The sequence below is a fragment of the Magnolia sinica genome, chromosome 17 (assembly GCF_029962835.1).
Source record: "Magnolia sinica isolate HGM2019 chromosome 17, MsV1, whole genome shotgun sequence".
Taxonomy (NCBI): Eukaryota; Viridiplantae; Streptophyta; class Magnoliopsida; order Magnoliales; family Magnoliaceae; genus Magnolia; species Magnolia sinica.
In genome coordinates, this window is record NC_080589.1 from 17970659 (window position 1) to 17992513 (window position 21855).

Below are 21855 nucleotides of genomic sequence, written 5' to 3' on the forward strand. Positions count from 1 at the left end.
TGACCGCCTTGATCAACATATCCGTAAGATTCTCACTTGTATGAATCTTCTCTAGAGCAATCGATCCATCTTCTAGTAACGAACGTATGAAGTGATATCTGATGGCAATATGCTTGGTCCTTGAATGAAAGGCTGAATTCTTAGCCAAGTGTATTGCACTCTGACTGTCACTGTACAGCTTGCAATCTGCTTGCTTCTTACCCAACTCTTCCATGAAACCTTACATCCACACCATCTCCTTGTACACTTCTATAGCTGCAACATATTCTGCTTCCGTTGTACTGATAGATACTATCTTCTGTAACTGAGAGACCCAACTGACTGCAGCACTACCTAGAGTAAAGACATAACCTGTAGTGCTTCTTCTGCTGTCAATATCTCCTACCAAATCTGAATCCACGTAGCCTTGTAGCTTGATTTTCGATCCACCATAGCACAACCCTACATCCTTAGTACCTACCAGGTATCTAAGAATCCACTTCACAGCTTCCCAATGTTCCTTCCCGGGGTTGTTCATGAACCTGCTAACAACTCCCACTGCTTGAGCAATGTCTGGCCTCGTGCTCACCATAGCATACATGAGACTCCCAATAGCTGACGCGTATGGGACTTTAGCCATGTAGTCTCGTTCCTCCTGCATCTTTGCACCTTGCTCCTTAGATAGCTTGAAGTGGTTGGCTAATGGAGTGCTAACCGGCTTAGCACCTCCCATATTGAATCGATCAAGTACCTTGGCTATGTACTCTGCCTGTGACAAAACCAGTTTCTTGTTTTCCCTGTCACGCTTTATCCTCATGCCTAGGATTTGTTTTGCAGCTCCTAAATCCTTCATGGTAAATTCTCTAGACAGTTGTCTTTTGAGATCTGAGATGTCCTTTATGCTTGAACCGGCCACAAGCATATCATCAACGTACAGAAGAAGGATGATGTATGATGTATCAAACTTCTTCAAATAGCAACAATGGTCTACATGACATCTCCTATAACCGTTTCCCGATATGAAACTGTCGAATTTCTTATACCACTGCCTTGGGGCCTGCTTCAGGCCATATAGACTCTTCTTCAATCTGCACACTTTGTTCTCCTTTCCTGGTGCCACGTATCCTGTCGGCTGATGCATATATATCTCTTCTTCAAGGTCCCCATGAAGAAAGACTATCTTAACATCTAGCTGCTCTAGATGTAAGTCCTCTGTAGCCACTATACTCAAGACCATACAAATCGTAGACATTTTCACCATAGGTGAAAATATTTCAGTGAAATCAATACCTGCCTTTTGTTGAAAACCTTTTACAACCAATCTAGCCTTGTACCGTTTTGAACCATCGTGCTCCTCCTTCAATCTTTAAACCCACTTGTTATGAAGAACTTTCTTACCCATAGGTAGGGTGACTAGCTCCCATGTACGATTGGACTTAAGGGAGTCCATCTCCTCATCCATGACCTGCTCCCACTTAACCCGTGTATCTATCTTTAATGCCTCTTCAAAACATTCTGGTTCACCATTATCTGTCAGCAGTAGATAATATAAGGAGGGTGAGTATCGGACCGTGGGTCTCCTCTCCCGAGTAGACCTCCTCACAACCGGTGTATGCGGCTCTGCCTCATAATGCTCCTGTGCATGATCATCCTGTGGCGCTGTAACACCTGTATCCTGTAAGCTACGGCTAAAATCCGTCAGAAAAAAGCCGTCGGCGAAAATAATAATCCGTCAGGAAAACCTCAATTTTGGATGGTGGACGTCCAACCGTCTACTGTTTTCCCATTTTGTGGTCCACGTAAGACTTATTTAATTCTCATTTTTGGTGATCTATCCCAAAATAATGTTGAGAAATGGATGGACGGCGTGGATGAAATATATCCATCATGGTGGGGCCCATAGATCCCTCCCCTTTCCAAAGGTATGTTTACCTTTTTTTTCTGTAAAAACTGTGAGTTTTAAGTAGAATGTAAAATAGTGGTGACTCCTTTATGAAAATAATGGTAATGATATAGAGTTATCAAGACCATTCAAATAATCCGTTTGGTTGTAAGTGTTTAATATTTGTAATGTTGTTATATAATACAATTTTAGCCATCCAGAAAATGGTCCCTCTTGCATGTACGACTATTAATAGACGTTTTGTTATAAACAATGGTAGACGCACACAGTATCAGATTTGAACTGTTTATCCGATTTAGAAGAGGAATTCCGAAATATCGAGCGCTCGTTTGCTCTTTTTGCCATTTTCATCGAGCGGGTCCCTCTTAGACCTGCTTTCGTTTCTATCTTCCAAATGTGATCCGAATCTCAACAATGGAAGCGTTAGATCAAAGATTGAAGATCTAAACTGGGATCTGTGCGGTTGTCGGGAGATTCACGGACTGATGCGATTCCCCGGCAGGTTTTTGCTTTTCACCCACGGACTTCTTTGATAGGTTTCTAATTTCATCAGGAAGTGGGCTTCCTGACATGGAGGGCTTGTGTTTGAGCTTGTTGGCTGTATTTCTAGCTTAGTGTAGTCTTTTCTCTTTTCAGTTGCTTTTGTTTTTTGTTTTTTGTTCCCTTTTGGCTGTTGTCTAATAAAATCGTCACCTTTCAAAAAAAAAAAACTATCATGTGGGCCAGAATGTTAGAAAGTAGCAGACAGCGTAGAAAAACTTGCTAAGTTTTTTTTTCCCTGTGACTTTCCATTTGTTTCATAAACTGTGGCCCACATGATCAATCTAGTAGCCTTGAATTTGGGTGAGGGCATCATATCTTGTGGGATCCACCTGATGGTCGACTTGAAATTGGGTGGTGCACATATACATCGAAAACAGGCTGTTGGTTGGCCCCTTTTAACCGTCCACTGTCTTGTACACATGCTGCTTGATGATCAGCAGGCAAAAATTTGAGCTACGAAACATTCATTATGGGCTGGCATGATGAATAGCGTGGAACTACATGTAGGTGTTGTTGTAGGCATGGGTGGGATAGTTGTGCATATGCCAATCTGCGGCTAGGAATATTTATCCTCAATGACCTGACTTGAGAAACCTGACTGATGTGTTGGTGTTATTTTATTTTGGTTTGCAGGTGAATCTTGCCTTCTGCTAAAGTGGAGAACCCTGAACTTGTGGAGTGGTCAGAACCAGTTGCTGAGTTGCTTGATTTGGATCTGAAAGAGTAAGTGACTTCGCTTGTGGATAGTGTTGCTAGCCCTTTGGTTCTATGTACAAAGCAATTTAAATTGCTAAAACCTTCAGAATCTCTCTCAGCTTGTTTACCCAGAGCTTCCATGTGAATAACCAAAACCCTGTGACCTCACCTTTTTGCACCATTGTTTACTTTACTTTTGATTTGATGGAACATGGGCTTTTCCATCTTTGGGAAATTGGGTCTCTCTGTAGATGTGGTTGCAACTAGTGAAGTCAGTATTTTGTTGGCATTGGATCCCTCAAAGAATTTTCACAAAGAATCAATTCAGTAGCAGGCAAGCATAGGAGCTTAAGATCGTGACATTTCATTGAGCTGGTTACTTTCTGTCATCACTTATTGTTGTGTCCAGCATTTGGTATATTTGCATTCTGTGAATAGATTCCGGCGCCGATGCTGTAATTCACTAGTATGTAGCCAAGTTTGCTATCATTAGCTAAATATAGCTGTGAGGTTTGTTGAATGAGGAAAATATGCAGGCCTCACCATGGATGGCCCATGGGATAAAAATCCGTAGAACTATGTTATTTGGCCCTTTTTGTGGTTGAATGTGAAGGATAGTAGTAATTCTTTCTTGACTACCTATTTGTTGGCAACTACTACAAGGGTTGGGATTTCTCCAATCTGGGAGATTTGCTGAATGGGGCATCCATAGTGCAGCCCCTGATTTCGACTATTGGGATCAATGAACTAGGGACCACATTTTAGCACTCCTACAATCTGAAAACTTGAAACAGTTTTGCAACACTCGGCCTGCCACTTCAAAATTGTTGTAATCTTAATGTTGTTTCAACCATGTGTCTTTTCCTTTGGGATTAGATTGCTACAGTATGAGGATGTATTAGATGTTAAACGCCGAATACGAAATTAGTTATTCAACCTTTAATCACCACACACATGGTAGGCATATAAAAGATTCTGAATCTTGACTGTTCATCTTTTTTAGAATATGTGTAAATTTATTTTTATTTTTTTGAGCAGGCAACAACATAGCCATTAGCCAGAGCATGGCATCTGTGTAGGAAGGTGTACAACCATGGAAAATAAAATGATTTCCCCTGATATGATAGTTTCCCTGTTTGGGAAACCAAAAAAAAGGGGGTAATCAATTTTGTTTCCTAGATTTTCTAAAAAAAATGAGTAAAATCATTTCCACACACAAGCGAAAAAAGAAAAAAAGAAACCATTAAATGTAGATTTTCAAATGTCATATTGACTTAGAGAAACATCAAGGAAACATGGAAAAAATGGTGGAATTTTTCAATGATAGTTTAGGAGATGCTAACATACACATTTGCATATTTAAGAGTCGAATAATAGCAAAAAATAAGTAAATTTGTATATTTAGGGATCAAATGATAAATTTCCCTTTAATGGGGGGAGTAAAAGCATGCGTCTTTGATTCGAGGAAACATTGGGGAAACATGGGAAAATTGGTGGATCCATCCATACATCCAACGATGCATGCACATGCATAGATACAAACACACATTCATGATCAATCCATCCATCCATACAATCATTCATGCATGCATGCATACATACAATGACACATACATATATATACACATGCATGATCCATTCATCCATGCATACACACATACACACATCTATACACATGCATGATCCATTCTTTTCTATGGTTAGCATGAATTTTATTTAAAGAAAAAGAAGAAAAATATCATACAACATCCATCAAGTAAATGGAGAAGAATGCCTAGATGAACATAGTTGAGATGCACCTTATTTTGCTACCCTATTTGCCTGATCATTAGCCTCCCAGGGAATGAGGTTAAATTTGGTGCTTACCTAAGCTAACAATTCTCTAATCTGCTTTGGCTGTTCTTCTTTTTTCTTTCATGCCAAGGAAATTGCACTCCTTGAATCACCTTCTACAATCAGTTGATGGTTCTCAATCATTCTCCTGATGTGTTTAACGAATTATCCTTTCTCTTCAACATATTAGTAGAGTTTGACTCTTTTCTTGGCAAAAAAATTTCTGCTAACAAAACTTCTAGAAATATAATTTTCCAGTGTTAAAGAAAGGGCAACTTGGACGACCAAGCCGCTTTTTTTCTTTGGGTTCAAATAAGAACCCATATTGAGTTACAAAAAGGAAAAAAGGTAAATCAAGAAAGGAAAATGCAAATATGGTACCCAAAAACCTTTAGGGGTTATAATTATTCTTCGACATCATGGTTTTGTTTGATACTTGGAAATTGTAACAAGGTTTTCCTAATATCTGTTCACATGTTAACACAGACAGCTCTCCTTTTTTTTGGTATATGGTACACATGTATTTGATTATTTCCATTTAACATTCGTCAATAATAAGACTTGGATGATTTGGTAAGTGGACAATTTGAGTTGATCTTTTAACATTTCCATACAAAACAACCAAACAATGGAATTAGTATTGGAAACTGTTAAATGTAAATTTTCACTTGTTATATAATTTGAGTTGACCTTTTGACACTTTCATAGAAAACAACCAAACAATGAAATTATTGATAGATTTTGCAATTTTCTATTTCTTGAAGATTTCATAGGGGTTTTCAACATCCATATTTTGAATTCTCTCTACCCAAACAGGTTTGGATAAACCAGTTTTCCCCAGTTGGTATTTAAAATTTTACTTCCTTTTGGAAGGCTAACTTGGGTCCCTTGGGGTCTTTTCCACAGTAGAGGTTTTCAAATCATTGTACCAACAACATGTGATCTTAGAAAAGGCTAGTTTGCCCTTTCCATTTTCCTTCATTAAAGTCCATGTGCATTGGTTGAAACTAAAAGGGAAATGCTTTGCTAGAGGGATTCATCCAAACTTTCTCACTGGGTAGGATGGTAAAAGGGAAAAATATCAATGGACCTCATTTAAATGCATGGTTCTTAAATCATAGAGGGACTTTTTGGCATCAAATCTTATTTCAATCATGACATGTACATTTATATTGTCGAAAAACAAGTTCATTCAAGAAATTCATGCTAAGGGAGAGAACCCTTCCTCCAAGAGTATTACATCCTATTTTTGTTTGAGGCCTTCTGTTTTAAGGTGTCTAAGATGTAGTGGTTCTCTCTCTCTCTCTCTCTCTCTCTCTCTCTCTCTTTTCCAAGGGTTGTCGGCTGGATTGCTTGGGCAAGCAACATACACAACAACACGACTTGGGTCATTTAGGTGAAGCTCTTACACATGAAGTACAAATATGTTAGACTGTGAATGATGTTTTTGAGGTAAAGATGTTTTCTGTACTTATTTATAGTTATGCTTCAAAAACTATTGAAATAATTGATTGTGTTTTACTATAACCCATTTCTTCTTAGATGTTCCATCATGATACAATTACAATTAGTATTTATGCCAACTAGTGATTTACAATGTATCCTCCCTGTTTAGGAATTTACATTGAACAAATATATTCATTTGATTAAATATGCTTGTTCTTTATGGATTCCTAAATTGTCCCATTTTGGACAGTTCAGTACCATACCATGTACTTAGGTTGTCATCATTTTCAGTTTACATGTAGTTGGAAATTTGGTAGTGTCTCCTTATATTTTCTCTAGATATGTGGTTCTTTACTAATCGGTTTCCTCTATCCATGTGTAATAGATTACATGTGGCAACTAGTTAGTATTGAATTTTACATATATCTGAAGAAGATGGGGAGGTGCTGCTGAAATTTCGACTCGCATGTAATCTATATGAGGACAGTACATGGTATGTTATCGAATGAGATAGAAACAATTAACACCTCTAGATAGAGACAATTAGCTCATCTAGATAGCAGAGAAGTATGATCAGCAATTTATTGATATGCACAAAAAGATAGGGAGAGTACAAACTTCTTTTCTAACTTGAGAAGATAACAGAAATATGTATTCTTTTACTCAATGCCCTTGTGACTAGTATTTATTCCATGATTGTATTTCTTTTAGCTCACAAAAAGAAATCATCCCTAATTCTTTTCTTTTTAGCAAAGTGGCCAACTTATTTCAGATATTAATGATGCATTTTGACAACGCAATGGATTATATGGTGCAACTTCTTTAAAAAAAAGAAATCATCCCTAATTCTTTTCTTTTTAGCAAAGTGGCCAACTTATTTCAGATATTAATGATGCATTTTGACAACGCAATGGATTATATGGTGCATTAAATGCTTTCATAGAATGCTAAATGTCTCTTTAATCAAATCAACCATATATCTGTAATGTTTTGATATAGCTTGAATTTGAAAGATGGTGCTTGTTTTGTTTCAGGAATATAATCCTATTTTTTAGAAGTCCACTTCTCTTGCTGCAGATAAGAACTTGCTTCATTAGGTATAATTTGTATTAATTCAACTTGTAACTCCTCAGAACCCGCTATGCCATAAGATATTATGGTGCATGACAGTTCCCAGTAGGTTAAGTTGCAAGTTGTCACATAAAGTTGGTTGGATATCTTTTATTTTTATAAATGTTGTCAATAGTTAGTTGGATGATGAATTAGGTGTATAAATGTGTACCTACCTACAGTCTTGCTTAATTTATATTTATATTTCTTTATTTATATTCTTTCGTATAAATCCAACTTGTAACTCCTCAGAACTCGCTCTGCCGTAAGATTTTACAGTGCATGACGGTTCCCAGTAGGTTAAGTTGCAAGTTGTTACATAAAGTTGGTTGGATATCTTTTATTTTTATAAATATTGTTAATAGTTAGTTGGATGATGAATTTGGTGTATAAATGTGTACCTACCTACAGTCTTGCTTAATTTATATTTATATTTCTTTATTTATATTCTTTCGTATAAATCCAACTTGTAACTCCTCAGAACCCGCTCTGCCGTAAGATATTATGGTGCATGACGGTTCCCAGTAGGTTAAGTTACAAGTTGTTACATAAAGTTGGTTGGATATCTTTTATTTTTATAAATTTTGTCAATAGTTAGTTGGATGATGAATTAGGTGTATAAACGTGTGTCTACCCACAGGTGGTATCCAATGGACTCTAGGGAGTGGATTACTTTACATTACCCAGACCCACAATTTATAGATGGTATGATGAGCTGTGTGAAGTTCGTAAAAGAACATCTTCCTGGTAGAGAAACCATTCATTGTCCATGTACCAGATGCAGATGTCTACGTTTACCCTGCACAATTGATGATATGGTGATAGATCTGATTAAATATGGATTTAATCCAACATATGGGGAGTGGAACATGCACGGTGAGCATGCATCACCTAAGTATACCGAACGCACTTCTCACCAGTACCATAGTGTGGCAGACATAAATAACATTGTCAATGTCGTTGTTGAAGACCTCGTTGTAATAACCTGGACCAAGTTATTCAAGATGAACCCAATGTAGCCCCCGAAGCTGAAAACATTGTTGGAGATGCTTCAACCAATGAGTTTAAAGCAAATGTACGAGATGTGATGACTAAGCTCTATCCTAGTTATCACAAATTCACTGTGTTAACTTTCATTATACAACTTTTTAAATTAAAGGTGAACCATAGATGGAGTAAACAAAGCTTTACGGCTCTTCTTCAACTACTCCAGAATGTCTTACCATCCGGTAATAAGAGCCCAATTCATACCTACCAAGCGAAGAAGATCATTACAAAGCTGGGTCTTGATTACCAGAAGATTCATGCATGTCTAAATGACTGCATGTTATACTAGAGAGAGTATGAGACGAAGATGAGTTGTCCAAACTGTGGTACTTCTAGGTACAAGACAGATCTTGATTCGAAGTTGAAACGAGCTCAAGTACCTGTGAAGGTGTTCAAGTATTTCCATTAACACCAAGGCTATAAAGAATGTATAGTGTGTCATGGGTGGCAAAGGAGATGACCTGACACTCAACCGAAAAAATGCAGAGTAGAAAGATGGGGCATTCGGTGGACTCCAACACATGGAAGTTTCTTGACAACAAGTATAAGAAATTTTCAATAGTCTCTCAATTTTTGATAGGGTCTAGCTACAGATGGGTATAACCCCTTTGGCACTTTCAACACGTCGTATAGTTCCTGGCCTGTTATGTGTGTGACATATAACCTTCCACCAAAGTTATGTATGAAACCGCAGTTTACTATGCTCACTTTACTCATTGAGGGACCACAATAGCCCTGGAAGGATATTGATGTTTATTTGGAGCCATTGATTACTGAGTTACTAGACTTGTGGCGGAAAGGGATCACGACATTCGACACATACCATGGAAACATGTTCAACATGCGTGCCATCTTACTGTGGACAATTCATGACTTTCCCGCATATGATAATGTTTCTGGTTGTAGGACTAAGGGTAAGTATGGTTGTCCTGCATGTGGTCCCCACGCAGATTCCTTATAATTACACCATAAAAAGAAACACGTTTATATCGGTCACAGACGGTGGTTGCCTCTAAACGATAAAGCCAGAAAGGATACAAGTGCAGGCACCTTCAATAAGAAGGTAGAGTTGCAACCATAACCGATTCGTCTGACTGGAATTGAGGTCGAAAGTATCGTTTCGAAACTAAATGTGCAGTGGGGCAAGATCGGAAAGAGGAAACAAAGTGGTACAAAAGGAGGACGGGAACAAAATGATGATGCAGAATCAACAGGCTGCTTGAAGCGATCCATATTATATGATCTGGAGTACTGGAAGGATATTCCCATACACCATAACCTTGATGTTATGTACATCGAGAAGAATGTATGTGAAATCCTTATTGCATTGATGTTGAACACAACGGGCAAAACCAAGGACGATGCTAACGCACGCAGAGACTTGAAGCAGCTAAGAATTAAGAAGCGTTTATGGTCAAAAAATACTGATGGCAAGGTCATCTAAAAATGAGGTCCTTTCTTCCTTCAAAAATAAGAAAAAAAAACTTTTTATCCAGACTTTACGTGAGCTTCATGTTCTAGTTGGTTTTAGTGGGAATTGGAAGAACATTGTAAAGGAAGACAGTGTCGATTTAAAGGGAATGAAGTCTCATGATTACCACGTGTTAATGCAACATCTGCTTCCAATTTTGATCCAATATGCATTCAGGGATAGTAAGCTTATGCGCACTCTAATTAGAAGCTTTAGTACATTCTTCAATGCCCTATACTCATGCACTATAGATATTGAAATGTTAATTGCTCTCGAGAAGGGCATGGCTAGGACTTTATGTGAGCTCGAGATTACATGCCCTCCTTCAATTTTTGTTGTGATGATGCATCTGCCTACCCACTTGGCTTGCGAGGCTCGCGTATGTGGTCCTGTCTACTATTGATAGATGTATTCATTCAAAAGGTATGATATGATTTTAATGTGAATAAACCAACCCAACATCTGTAATTACATTTTCTAATGTGTCGTTAACTCTTTTAGGTTCATGAAGATGTTTAAGGCATACGTCTGCACTAAGACACGACCTAAAGGTTGTATAGCAGAATGATACATTCAAGAGGAGACACTTATATACTGCAACCAGTATAGAGGGAAAAATAATACAAGCCTCTTGGAGAAACTGGAAAAGCGGTTTGACGGATCAATTTCACTCACGCCAAAGTTACAAGATATTGTTGACGACTTCGATGTTGACGTGATCGGCCCAGTTGGCCTTGGGAAAAGTATCGTTTTAGAAGGTATTGAGTATGAATAGGCTCGCACCTGGCTATTGAAGAGTCATCCCAACTATGAGACATGGCAAGGGTACGAACAAGACTTAGCTTGTATGTATATGTCTTCTTCATTTTTTTTTTCAAATTTGATTCAATAACATTGTAACAACATTTATGAAAAAAATTGTCAATTTTGTAACAAATTTCTTAACTTGTAGGAAATATGCTAATTTCTTAAAGCAACGAATGATGATGAGTTCATACCTTGGTTGAAGAAATAGCTAGACTTGAATGAATAAGTAATGAAGTCTTCAGAGATATAGTTAGGGGACCAAAGGCTTTTGTGATGCAGTATAATAAGTATTGTATCAATGGTTTCCTCTTCGTCACCAAGGAATACGAAGAGAATAAAGTGAACCAGAACAGTTGGGTTAGCATAGAGTATGACCACCTTCGGATCTAGTGCTAAGGACAAGAATCCAGTGGATGAATCCGTACCTTATTACGAAGTCCTTCGCAAAATCATCCAACTGGAGTACCAAGATGGTTACAAGCTAGTCCTACTAAAGTGTGATTGGGTGAAGGTGATGCACCAAGGTGTTTCTTTCTATGCGGAAGGGAATTTGAGACTAGTGAATTTGTCTAATCTTCTTAGTTCAGACCAAGTGGGTGATGAGCCATTTATTCTTGCAGAGCATGCCGTGCAGGTTTTCTATTCTAGGGATCCAAAAAATCTTGATTGGCATGTGGTCTTGGAGGTTTTAAGAAAGATTTTCGTTGAAGATGAGACAAGCCTTTTATCAGAAACACGGGTTGTAACTAAGGTTGAAGTAGGACCTGATCTCACCGAAGTAGACATGGGTGGCGAGTTGTTATTAAATGACATTGAAGATATTTGTGTGGTTGTTGAAAAGAAAAAGAAAAGAAAGAGAGCAAGGAAAAAAACCTAATTTGTTGGTTATATTATGCATGTAGCGAAACGATTTTAATTTATGCCCTTTTTTATTTTTCCATTATCATATTGATATGATAGAAAAAATTTACGAATTAATTTACTCGTCTCTTTATTATACTTGGTACTTTGCTATTTGGATAGAAATTTTTCTAGTAATTACGTTACAAATTAGATCTTAAAGATGGATCTAGAGGCAGAACCGCTCGGGGATGCATCCCATAAAGATGTCACGGGTAATAACATAGCTCTCGTTAGCTATTTAGATTTAAATTTTCTTTTAAAATGATCTTTCACTTAGAGGTAGTGTCATTCGACGCAGAGCTGCTAGGGGATGCAGCGCCTGAAGATGCAGCCCCTAAAGATGCTAGTGGTAATAAGATAGCCTTCCTCAATTGTTTAGATTTAAAATTTCTTTTATATTGGCGATGATGAAACATGTGTGTAGCTATTTTTCTTTTTATGCCAGGGGTAATAGCATAGCTCTCGTTAGTTGTTTAGATTTAAAATTTCTTTTAAAATGATCTTTCACTCAGAGGCAGAGCTATTCGGCGCAGAGCCACTAGGAGATGCAGCTCCTGAAGATGTAGCCCTTGAAGATTCTAGAGGTAATATGATAACCTTCCTTAATTGTCTAGATTTAAAATATCTTTTATATTGGCGATGATGAAACATGTGTGTAGCTATTTTTCTTTTTATGCAGGCAGGTCGTCATCTTCATCGTCTAAGAAGAGAGGTCCTATGCGAGGTTCATAATTAAATGAAAAGACTTCATTGAAAAGGGTCATTAGGATTAATGAATTTCGGCAACCGAATGCAGGGGATGCAAATCAGATCGCATTCAATTCAAGCATTGATGTTCGCACCCGTGCACACATTCCGATCACCTACATAGACTTTCGGTTGGTGTCTCTACAGTATATTCAGAGGGTCAGTGATATCCTAACGTGTAGTTATGAATTTCAGGATAACCAAGAAGCGTGGCCACAATACGTTCGTGATCACTGTAAGGCCGCTTGGAGAAATTTTAAGAACACTTTGCATACGAAGTATGTTAAGGACAAGGATCCTGCAGTTGTGAAATCGTATCCCGCCCCTATTGGTGTCCCTATTGAGGATTGGATGATCTTCATGGATTATTGTAATACTGATAAATTCAAGGAATCAAGTGGAAGAAATGCATCCAATTGGGCCAAACAAGTTAGCCCTTCTACACTTGGTCGGCGTAGCATGGCTGGCACATGTCATGAGATGGTACATGTCCTAAAATAACATAGCTCTACTTTATTTATGATGATTATTTCAATTTATTAGTCGTTTAATTCCATTATTTATGTGTTTTGGCATGGATGTTATGGGGAAAAGGCAATTGAGAGGAATCTTACTACTGATGTTGAGGTTGGTAGGGCTAAGGTGTACATCCGAGCCCATACAACGAAGGATAACAAAGTGTAGTTTCCAGAAACATTTGTAAGTGCAACCCTCGTACATCCTTTCATTATCCATGTGAATTTTAAATATATGCTTCTTTCCCGCACTATAAATTTTCTTTTGGATGTTGTCATAGGAAAAATTAAAATAGATTTAAAGTAGTAATCCTGCATCTCGGATGACCAGTGTAGATGATGCCCTTACACAGGTATATATGCTTGTCCCTCAAATACTTCATTTTATTTAGACTTATGCATTCTTTGATAAATCTAATTGTAATTCTGTTTACAGTCAATTGAGAGTGATAATAGAGGGCACATGCGGGGGATAGGTGGAAATGTAGGCAAGACTGCATTGAAGAAGACAATGCCTATTGTACATAAGCTCGGTGCGCTATCGCAGGAATGAGATAATTTGATAGATGAATTAAGTTAAGTGAAGAAAAGCCTAGGAGATCTCCACTAGAAGGTTAATTGCTTTGCAGATAACTAAGGGGAACAAAGGGATGTGGCTCCACCGACAATACCTCCACTTAAATCTAGTCATGCATCGTCAGTATGTATGCATTTCTCCAATACTAATTTAAGCTTATGATTATATGCACCTCTATCTAAAAATACTAATGACATGTTATATGTGTACATGTAGCCTGATTTAGTAAATCTTGGCAAGAGATGTGATCTTTGCGATTGGAAGAAACAGGTAATTGCTCGTGCTGAGGTGCATGCAGTTGATCTAAATACTTGTGTCCATGGAGCAGAAATGGGCGATGAAAATTTTAGTGTCATCCTGATAGAGATTATAGCTCTACAATCATAGTTATGGAAGGAAGATGGTTATCATGATACACTTGGAAGTGTAGGAGGATTTTTCATCTGGCCCAAGCTATTTCTAACCATCTATCCATGATGTTTATGAATATTAGACATTACAATAACTAACACAATTAACTTTTGTTTTTAAACTATACAGTAACATAGACAAATGCATGCATATTATGGAATCGAATGAATTTAACACTCACGTCAGATTACACCCACATATATTGAATGGAATGGATTTAACACCCACATTTATACATTGATATGTTTGGTTGGTATTTCAATTGTCAACCTCCATTTGAGGAATTGAAAGATTTGTAATAATTTTCACTTCTTTAAGTGTAATTTGCACTTGGGAGAGAGAGAGAGAGAGAGAGAGAGAGAGAGAGAGAGAGAGAGAGAGAGAGAGAGAGAGGGGCGGGGGTTTTCGTTTTTGAACGGGCGCTGTTGCAGAGAATGCGCCACCAGCAGGTGTACAGAAATTACACCTCAAACAAAGTACCATCTGTTGTAAGTTACTTCAAGGGTAAATGGTTTTACTCTGGCTATCTTAAAATCATGTAAATAGCAAGATGCTGATGCCAGAGGTACTCTTATTTGCAGGATATGGTTTTGAGTGTTGCAGGATCATCTGCTGAAGCTACACTGGCTGGTTCTCACCCTAAAGGTACTCTTACATTTTTTTGATGCCTTGATTGCTAAGTACACATTTGGGACTGATCTGGTTTCTGTTGTTGCAGGTTGGTATAGGTGTCACTTCAGGGGGAGTTAACCAGATAAGTTTATATTTTTCTTTTTGGTTGCATTTGAGTGTCTAATTACCTGCTAGCCTTCTTTTCTTTTCTTTTTTCTTTCTTTCTTTTAATTGTAATTCTCTTTGACTGTTTTAGATCAATAAGGGACGTCCCCGTATTCAAGGAACGGTTTCAACATGACAATGACGGTAAGCTTAACTCTAAATATCACCTTTATAATCAGAATTTGTGCTCTTTATTGTCTGCTTTTGAACTATAATTTTTTATATAATTGACACCTTTTATCTCGGAATATGATCTATGAAGTAGCATATGAACGCAATCCCCATCAAAATCCACACCTAGGGGAGTGTAAATAAGAGGATTGATCTTAACAGTATGGTCGTCATGCACATAGACAGAAAATGCTTGCAATGAATGTTTATGAGTACTCGGTAATTTTGGAGTCCTTCTTGGTTAGGGTTTGGGCTGAAAGTACGAGTGTTGGAGCCGATGCTTTGAGTCCGAACTCATTCTTTTGAAAAATAGAAAAATGGGAATATTAGTAAATATGGATTTTCTTGTTAAGAAGAAAATGGAAGATGGATTGAAAAAACATCCAGTAGATTTTTTCTTCTTCTTCTTCTTTTTTGCTTCAAGAGAGAGAGATAGAGAGGTAAGAGTGGGGAAATCGAGGGAGAGAGTGGGGGATTGAAGTAGCCGCGTGAGATTTGAAAATAGCAAGTGTAGTTTGGTTTGAAAATGATATTTCACATGCGTGGCGTGCGTGTCCATGAGATGTGTTTGTGTCCAGCAGATTACTTTTAGATTGTGTTTGTGTCCAGCAGATTACTTTCTTATTATTTTTAGCACAGATCTACTGTTGTGGGCCTCTCTCTCATTTGATGATTGCAATCTATACCATGTGCAATTCAAATGGTAGTGCGCTATTACAGAATGTGTTGCACGAGGTTCCTAGAACTACGGTGACCTTTTGTCCAAGGCAGGTAATGTCTATCTATGCCATCCAATTCTCAGATGAGGGGAGTGGCACATCATGAATTTTCTGTAGCATGGAGCAGTTTCCTAAGCTTATCACTGGGAGGGAGCTGGTTGATCTCCCCTTCCTGAGATTTGCTTCAGAGTTCAGACAAGGTTGGTATGTGGAACACAAGTGCAAGATCCAAGTTGTCCACCAATTGAGTACCAGCTTGCAAATGTCCTATCCTAACATTCATGCTGCTCTATTCTTGTTGACCATAACATTTGAAATAGGGAAATTTAGCAACCTGTTTTTTTTTTTTTTTCTGCCCATCCATTTCTCTGTATCTTGAACTCATGTCAATTTGCCATATGTGGTTGCATGAAGGAGCTTGGGTTGTACACACATTTGGGATTAGAAAGACCTTGTTAGCAGAAATACTAGTTATTAACCTACATTGAGCTATCTATTTTTTGCCGTCTCTCTTCATCACTAGAGTAATTCTACCCTTTTTTGAGTATTGAAATCCTTGTCATGCTATTTGGGTTCCCTTTTTGCAGGTGCAACCTGGTCTTTCTGCACTTGAAGATGCAATGGAGGTAGGATATGAAGATTTCAAGGTAATCAACCCAATTTCTCAAAAATCTACAATTTTTTAATCGTAAGATTGATGTTAGCAGAATGTTTTCATTCAAACAAGACCAATGTAATCTGCTTGAGAGTTTTCAATGGCGAGAGTTTAGTCCCCATTGTGTAGTCTGCTTGATCCTTGTATCTGGCTGATTTTTGTTTTTATATCCTAAAATGATACTAAACAATGGATGGACAGTGTGGATAGGACACATATATCATGGTGGCCACTCAAAGCTGCTTACTGTTCTAGTTGGAGATGCGCCCGTCTGTTTTGTTAGCTTATTTTAGGACATGGGATAAAAAATGAGCAGAATCTAATATTCAAGTGGGCTGAAAAATGTGAGGATTGAACGTCTGCTGTTGAAATATTCATGAGGCTGCTGAAGTTTTGAATTAGGGTAATATTTGTGTTCTCATTTCATCCCAATGGAATTGAGGTTATGAACTGTACGTGTGGCATTTAAACATCACTGTCGACGGATCCTTACTCTTGCTCGAGGTAGTCTCTCGGGAGTTTGGTTTAAGATTACTTAATCACTTCAGCTTAAAAAGTAGAAACCAAGATAAGCAGTCATGTTTGAAACAAGAGTCATCACTCATGTAAATATGCATTTCTTTTAAGACAGTGATTTGATTTTACTGAAGACAATTGAGTTACATAGGTATTTAATGTATAAGTGGCTATAGGATGAAGGAATGACAAAATCAGTGTTAGGTATTGCTGTTGCATACTTCTTAAATGCTTTTGAATTGTGTTGAAAATTATTTTCCAGCAGGCTTATTACTATATTTATGTTGAATGAAAGTAAATTGACTGGATAATTATTTAGGGGTGGTTATGGGCCAGGTTTGGGCCATGTCAAGGTCATCCTGAATCTAACCTATTTACTAATTGAGCCAAAATCAGACTTCACATACATTATTTTAATGCAAGCCGAGGTTAAACATCTTATGCTAGAAGTAAGATTCATTTTTCTCTACTTGTTACTTTATTAAAAGCATGCCACCATTTTTCTCTTGTCCAATCTATTGATATGATGGACTCCCTGTAGATGGGAGATGCACCAAAAATTTGCCAAATTGGAGGATCCTAACAATTATTCTTAAGAGCAGTAACAACCCATATTCTGAGATTTGTTTTGGGAGATGAGTGTTTGATGATGCAGGCTGAAGTGTATCATTCGTACATGGAAGTGTTACAAAAAAGTTTATGACTCTCTGACTCGATTTGAAACTGGTAAAATTCAAATCTTAAGAGTGGCTAGGCTCTGATACGATTGAGTCGCGGACCTCTGTCACAGGTGCACACTCAACCAGCAAGCTATGCAATTGTTAATTGTTAATTGTTAAATCAATAGTCATTTTAGACCTTTTTCCATATGGTAAAAGAAACATCATCAGAACAGGAAAGAGTTTGCTTATTTATCATTTGGATGTAAAACACCAAAATAGTGGTAGGGCCGGACTTCCCACCCAACTGCTATTTTTTACATTTGGGGTGGTGTGAAAAACTGAACCCATATGAAATCATTTTAAACCCATTTACTTCATGGTAAAAGAAATGGTATTTCGGCAAAAGTTAATTATTAATCATTCGGATAGCGTCGAAATAGTGATTGGCGGGACTTCTGATCAAACTAGATGCAATTTTTGCATTTGGGGCGGTGTGGAAACTGAACCACATAAAGCATGCTTCTATTTCTTGCCTTTCCAACTCAGAAGTAAGAGATGTATGGTTTTGGCTATTGAAGGGAACACGTATGGCCTGCATTTTTAGCTTTTCACACCATTATGTGATCATATTGCATCCACCAGGCTGCCACTAGAATCTTGGCCCGTCAACTCGTCCGTCTGAGGCAGCAAATCACCAACTTGCAAGGGAGTCATGCACAGATCAGAGGGGTAGCAACTCATACACAGGTCTGAATTTCTAACAACAACACAGCGTGGTTATTTCTCTGTAATTGGCTCTCAGTTATCTACTTCTATAAACAGCATTTGATTTTATTTTTATTTTATCTTTTCAGGCCATGTATGCTAGTACTTATCGTAAAGGAATGAAAGGTGCAAGCAAAGCAATGGCAACTATGAATAAAGTATGTACTTTTGCTTACATGTAACGGACCATTAGATGTGATTTAACTTTTATTGTCAATGTCCAAAAATCAAATGTAGAGTTCAGGTGTACAACTTCCCAAGCTTACCAATGCATGTCATCTGTGTTTATTGCATGATCATTTACCTTGCCTTTTCCTCTCTAAGTAGTGAAGAATACTGTTTCTCTTAGGGTAGTAGAATGTTTCTTGTACATTCTCTTATGACCTTCCAAATACATTGGTATTTTTAGCGAATGGCACCAGCAAAGCAGGCCAAAGTGATGCAAGAATTCCAACAGTCAGCACAAATGGACATGACGGTAATTTTTGTTGATACTAATTCCTACTCGAGCTTTCAATACTCATTATATTTATTAGCTTACACTGCATTTCGATGCACGTGCAAATTGAATTGTGAATATTTCATTTAGTACTCACAGCGAGGAAACTGCCCTCAAATTTAGAACATGGTACATCCCACATGGATACAACATACACGTCATTTGCACGAGGAGTGGAATGATAAAATAGAAAGTATGCATATTGACACAGGTATAAAAAATCTCAATGGATGAAGTGTCCATAAGCTTTTGACGCTTTATAATATATACGCATTATTCTGGAGACATTTTGTGGAAATATAGAAATATGAGAAATATGAAAAGAAACAGATATGTGGGTTATCAGAATCAAAGTGTCCATGAGGTTGTCGAAGTTTAGTAGAAATATTTAAGAAATGAAAATGCATGTATTGTGACACATCACAGCCTAATTGTCCCTGAGGTTTTTGTGATGTCCATGTGGTCATCATATCAATGCTCCAGATCACTTAACCATCTGTCCCACTTGCATAGATCATTAGAGTTGAAGTGCCTGGAAGGTTCTTGCAGTATGCATGGTGGGTCCATCAGATCAACTGCACGTCCCTAAAATTATGGGCCCCCCACTTGTACTCTTTGTATCAGAATTGAAGCTTATGTGAGTTTTTTGTGGCATCCATGTTAGGGCCCATCAGTTGAATGTGGACTACATTTCTAGATTTAAAGCCAAAGACTTCAAGAAAACCCCCACAGGTCAGGTAGCAAGAAAAACAAAGACTTAAATGATATGTGGTTTCTTTTTTTTAAAGCATATATCCAATCCAAATATTTGGAATTTGGATGACATATTTAATTTTGATTTCTTCCTTTTCTATTGTGTAAACTTACCTTCTCAAATAGGTTGGGTCGTTCAAAGCTTTAGAGAAATGGGTATATCTAGTTTTGGATGTGTGCGTTGATTAATACACATCCATAACTAGATATACCAATTTCTCCAAAGCCCCAATGAACCATCTTATTTGAGAAGGAAAAGTCTACACGAAAAGGAAGAAATCAAAATCAAATATATCATCCAAATTCTTATTTTTTTCTTTTTAATTAATGAGAATCGCCGACGGTTTTTAGCCGTCGATTATGCCGACGGATTTTAGCCACCGACAACGCCGACGGTTTTTAGCCACCGACAACGCCGATGTTTTTTAGCCGTCGGCGAGCAACGCCGACGCATCCTTTACCGACAAACCTTGTGACCGTTAAAAGCCATTGGGGAAGGTCATTGCCGACGGTTTTTGGCTGTCGGTGTTGTCCTGTTTTTTTGGTAGTGTTTCTTCTCATTGTGTTTTTGGATTGGGCTGACGTTGGGATAACCTAGCCTCTTCCTCCATAAGGTGTGACTGAATTCTTTGAATTGAAAATTACGTCCTTGCTTCTTATGATTTTCTTATTTTCTGCATCCCAAAACCTGTAGCCAAAATTATGCTGCCCGTAGCCTATAGACGTGCACCTCCTGGACTTCGCATCCAGATTGTTTCTGTGCTCTGCATCAATGTGAACATATGAAGTGTAACTGAACACTTTGATATGTGCAAGGTTCACTTCTTTCCCAGTCCACTTTTCTTCTGCTAGCTCACCATCCAATGGTGCTCAGGGACTTCTATTGATGAGATATGCGGCAGTATTCACAGCATTTGCCCAAAAGGTCTTGAGCAACCCTGTATTTAGCCTCATGCTCCTAGCACACTCAAGGATGGTCCTGTTAATGCGCTCAGCCACACTGTTCTGCTAAGGTGTCCCTGGAATCATTTTCTGATGTTTGATTCCATTTGCTGCACAATACTCCTCAAATTTCTTATCACAGTACTCTTCCCCATTATTAGATTTGAGACATTTTACTATTTTACCTGTCTCATTTTCTACCATAACTTTTCACTTCTTAAATACATCAAATACATCAGATTTGTGCTTTAAGAAATAGACCCACAGTTTTCTACTAGCATCATCAATAAAGGAAACAAAATAACGTGAGCCACCAAGAGATGATACTTGTGCCGGTCCCCACACATCAGTGTGTACAAGCTCCAACAGATGCGTCTTTGGAGCGCGTCTTGTCTTCTTGAAACTTACCCTCTTCTGCTTGCCATACACGCAGTCCTCGCAGAATTCTAAGTCAATAGACTTCAGCCCTGGTAGCTTCCCTTTTGACAATAGCACTTTCATCCCTTTCTCACTCATATGTCCCAACCTCTGATGCCATAACTGCCCATTCACTCCAGTTGATGCGACTGAGAGTGAACAATACGATCCTGAAGTCACGTATAAAGTACCTTCCTTTTTCCCTCGAGATATCACCAAGGCACCTTTTGTGATCTTCTAGGAATCACTAGTGAATGTCGTCACATAACCAGTATCGGCCAATTACCCCACTGAGATCAAGTTACGTTTCAAACTCGGTACATGTCTGACATCCTTCAATTTCAAAACCGTTCCGTCTTTCTGATTGACATGAACGTCTCCCTTTCCAACAATACTGCACGGCTCATCATCACCCAGGTAGACTCTCCCAAAGTCACCTGACACATAATCACGCAGAACTTCCTTACATGAAGTGGCATGAAACGAAGCACCCGAGTCTATAACCCAAGACTCATTCCTCGCATCAAGAGACAAGATCAACGCCTCTGTGTCACTCTCCTCAGATAGATTCACTGAATCCTTCCCGCCTTGAGAGCTTCCTTCTTGTTTCTTGAGCGCCCTGCAATCACGTTTCATATGCCCCTTCTTGCCGCAATGCCAACACCCGTCTTTGTCTTTCGGTCCCTTGGACTTCTTCCTCGACTTAGAACGCCCGTGTTTATTGCCTCCTTTGTTCAGCGATCTTCCTCTTCCTTCAACGTTTAGAGCATTCCCTGAATCCCCTGAAACTCCTGATGCCTTTCTTCTAGATTCTTCGCTGAGAATTAGACCGGCCACATCATCAAATTTCAGCTTTGTCGACCCTGAAGAATTGCTCACAGCAATCACCAAACCATCCCAACTGTCTGGCAAACTGGACAAGATCAATAACGCCCTGACCTCATCCTCAAAAATAATGCCAACGGATTCCAACTGGCTCGTGACTGTATTG

General features: G+C 38.3%; 1 long non-coding RNA gene across 1 annotated transcript; it reads left to right on the plus strand.

The window, feature by feature from the left end:
- The first annotated feature begins 2336 nt into the window (after nt 1–2336).
- LOC131231575 (uncharacterized) lies at nt 2337–3449 on the plus strand. Its single transcript, XR_009164443.1, has 3 exons — nt 2337–2384; nt 3059–3148; nt 3373–3449. It is a non-coding gene; the product is annotated as an uncharacterized LOC131231575 (long non-coding RNA).
- Nucleotides 3450–21855: the final 18406 nt, after the last annotated feature.